The sequence below is a fragment of the Hippopotamus amphibius genome, chromosome 4 (assembly GCF_030028045.1).
Source record: "Hippopotamus amphibius kiboko isolate mHipAmp2 chromosome 4, mHipAmp2.hap2, whole genome shotgun sequence".
Classification (NCBI taxonomy): domain Eukaryota; kingdom Metazoa; phylum Chordata; class Mammalia; order Artiodactyla; family Hippopotamidae; genus Hippopotamus; species Hippopotamus amphibius.
The window spans coordinates 129,889,364-129,893,371 of record NC_080189.1 but is presented as its reverse complement, the minus strand read 5'-3'; the positions used below and the strand labels follow the sequence as shown (position 1 = coordinate 129,893,371).

Genomic DNA, 4,008 nt, shown 5'->3' with positions numbered 1-4,008 from the left:
AATGGGTTGTTTAAAGTCAGTGGTAACTTCTTTCAGTAAATTCTCTGCCTGTGTCCAATGAGAGTCTTCCTTAGAGCTAAACTGTACACTAATTTTTATTGCTCTTTGTAATATGGATTTGTTTCTTTTTAATTTCTTTCTGTGTCAAGCTGAGCAAAAGCCCTTGAGAGCCACAGACATTCAACTTAATGTTTCCCCCTGCAAAGTTAGAGGCTTTTCCAACACAGAATGTTCATTCTAAAGACTAAAGTCATCTCATTTTATCTAGTCGTGAAATAACAATGACTTCAGTGAGTTGGTAAAAGAAACTATACTCTTCTAAAAGGCAAATTTGTGGAATAGGTAGAAAGGCAGGGTCATCTCTGTGATGTAATGTAAAGGGTACAGAAAATTGATTTCTTTCACTCACAATAATAATTCCAGTACTTTCACATATTATTCCAATGCACTTAATATATACATGTATTTAGACACTTCATTACTTTGAATCAATAGATATTCTTTGTTAAAAGCAAGCTGAAAAACATCTGTGAAAGTACACTTTCAGTAGACAAACCAATCAAGTATTTACAGAGTACCTGCTCTTTGTTCAGCTATGTGCCCCCGGGGATTATGAAAGATACAGACAAAATGTTTCTTGGTTGGAAAAATCCAAGATGAACCCATGGAACAACTTCAAACAAAAATATGTTGCTTGAACATTTCATGGTCCCAACCAAGATTTAGCAACTCTTCTGCAGTAGGGCAGGTAGTAAATATGTTAGGCTTAAGGAAATGTAAAGGCTCTGTCAAGATTACCCAACTCTGCTGTTGTAGCAGGAAAGCAGCCAGAGACAGCCCTAAATGATGAGTATGTCTGGGTTTCAATAAAACTTTATTTATAAAAACAGATGGTGGATTGAAATTGGCCCACCAAGGTAATTTGCTGACCCTATGTCCATTCAATAAGTGTGTTTACATTATGTAATGATGTCTGGGGAAGAACAAGACTTTTTTCTATCTTTTAAATTTTTTTATGGAAATATATTTGACATAATATTGTTCAACTTTAAGGTGTACAACATGTTAATTCGATAAATTTATATCATATAATATGATTACCATTGTAGCAATAATTAACACTTCCAGCACATTACATAATTAGCCTTTCTTTCAAGTGGTTGGAATCATTATGTTCTAGTTTCTTAACAAGTTTTATGATTGTAATACTGTATTGCTGTCTATATTCTACTGCTTATTACAAGGTTGTACCTTTAAACCACATTTGTCCTATCCCCTGTCTCCCATCCCCTGGTACCCACCATTTTACTTTCTGTTTTTATGAGTTTGGTTTTTTATATTAAGTGATATACAGTATTTGCCTTTCTCTGTCTGACTTATCTCACTTAGCATAAAATGCTCAAGGTCCATCCTTGTTGATGCAAATGGCAAGATGTCCTCCTTTCTCATAGCTGAATAATATTCCATTGTATATATATATATTTTATCCATTCATCCATTGAAGGGCACTTGTTTCCATATCTTGGCTCTTGGGAACAATGGCTCAATAAATATGGGAGTGCATATATCTCTTCGATATCCTGTTTTCATTTCCTTTGGATGTATATATATTTATATTTATGTATTTATATATATCTCCAGAAGAGGAGTTGATACATCATATGATAGTTCTATTTTTAGTTTTTTGAGGGGCTCCATACTGTTTTCCATAATGGTGGAATCAATCTACATTCCCATCAACATTTGTACAAAGGTTCCCTTTTCTCCACATCCTCCCCAGGACTTGTTATCGTCTGTCTTCTTGATGATACCCATTCTAACATGTGTGGTGATGTATCACTGTGGTATTGATTTACATTCCCTAATGATCAGTGATGTCAAGCATCTTTTCATATACCTCTTGGTCATTGGATGTCTCCTTTGGAAAAATGTCTGTTTAGTTCCTCAGCCCATTTTTTAATTAGATTGTTTTTTCTGGTTTTGTATTTGTTATTGAATTGCATGAGTTCTTTATTTTTCTTAATCATGTACATATTTAATTAAGAAACTAATAATGCAGTATTACCCAAGTAAAAAGCACATGCTTGATCATCATGTTCCATATTTCATAGAAGAGGTATTAAGGAGTTATGCCATAAGTTTATTTACAAACATATCTAGGATGCTGAGTTCAAGAGCTTCTCTTCATATCTGTCTCATGGATTACTTTTTAAGCAGTAGGTGTCTTACTATAAAGAAAGGTACAGCAAATCCAGACCCAAAGTACAGTCATCATAGCTAGTAACCGCCACTTTTTTTCCACTGAAAATGGTACATTCTTCTCTGGACCCTCATCATAGTGGCATCTATGGACCACAGAGATTGTGAACCTCTGGGTACTTTGTCCCAACATAGAGCTGTTGGAAGCCCTGCAAAAGGCACAGAGACTGAAAGCCGAAGAAATGGTGGCAGCACAGCAAGCACTCCTTTCTTCACGACCTTGTTCCCCTGTGTGCAAGGACCGAAAGGGCTGAGTTCTTTATATATTTTGGGTATTAACCCTTTATCTGATATATGGTTTGCAAAACTTTCCTCCCATTCTGTAGTTTACCTTTTCATTTCAGTTGTTTCTCTTGCTGTGTAGAACCTTTTAAGTTTGATGTAGTCCCATTTGTTGATTTTTATTCTTGTTGTTTGTGCTTTTGGTGTCATATACAGAAAATCATTGCCAAGACCAATGTCAAGGAGCTTCTTCCCTATGTTTTCTTCTAGGAATTTTATGGTATTTTATCGTATGTTTAAGTCCTTGATCCACTTGAAGTTAATTTTTGAGAGTGGTATAAGAGAGGGGTGCAATATCATTGTTCTGCATGTGTTTATCCTGTTTTTCCAGCACCATTTGTCTTTCCCCATTGTGTGTTCTTGGCTTTCTTGATGAATGTTAGTTAACTGTATATATACAGAGGTTTAATTTTGGATTTTCTCTTCTGTTCCATTTGTCTATGTGTCTGTTTTTATGCTAGTCCCATACTGTTTTTGTCCCATACTGTTTTTATTACTATAGCTTTGTAGTATACCTTGACATCAGAAAGTGTCATACCTCTGGTTTTGTTCTTTTTCCTCAGGTTTGCTTTGGCTCTCTGGGGTCTTTTGTGGCTCTATAAAAATTTTAGAATTCCTTTTCTACTTCCATAAAGAATGTCATGGGTATTGGTGGGGTTTATGTTGGATCTATAGATGGCTTTGGGTAGTAAGAACATGTTATCAACATTCTTCCAATCCATGAACACAGGGTATCTTTCCATTTTTTTGTGTCTTGAATTTCTTTCAGCAAAATCTCTTAGTTTTATTTGCAGATATTTCACTTCCTTGCTTAAATGTATTCCTAGGTATTTTATTGATTTTGATGCTATTGTGAGTGAGATAGTTTATTTTTTCAGATGTTTCATTACTAGTGTATAGAAATGCAACTGATTTCTGTATGTTGATTTTATATGCTGCAGCTTTACAGAAATCATTGATTAGTTCCAAAACTTCTATGGTTGATTCTTTGGGATTTTCTATATACAAAATTATATCATCTGCAAATAGCAACAGTTTTACTACTTTGTTCCTATTTGGATGCCTTGAATTTCTTTGTGTGCATAATTTCTCTAGCGAGGGCTTCCAATACTATATTAAATAAGGGTGTTAAGAGTGACATCTTTGTCCTTTTCCCAATCTTAGGGGAAAAGCTTTCAATTTATCTCCATTGAGTATACTGTTAGCTGAGCATCTGTCATGTATGGCCTTTATTGTGCTGAGGTATGTTCCTTCTATATCCAATGTGTTGAAGGCTTTTATCATGAATGGATGTTGTATTTTATTGACTTTTTCTAAATAAGCAAAGATTTGTTTTTTTAAATGAAGCCCATTTTATCATTTTTTTTAATTTTAAGGACATGATTTCTTTGTCCTCTTTATGAAAATTTTTCCTAACCAATGCCACAATGAAGCCATGTTAAAAAGACCCAGAAGCCAGCTTTATGA

At 34.5% G+C, this 4,008-nt stretch overlaps 1 pseudogene; it reads right to left on the bottom strand.

The window, feature by feature from the left end:
• Positions 1-2,202: 2,202 nt before the first annotated feature.
• LOC130852496 (cytochrome c oxidase subunit 7C, mitochondrial-like) lies at positions 2,203-2,392 on the bottom strand (annotated as a pseudogene).
• Between the last annotated feature and the right edge of the window lie 1,616 nt (positions 2,393-4,008).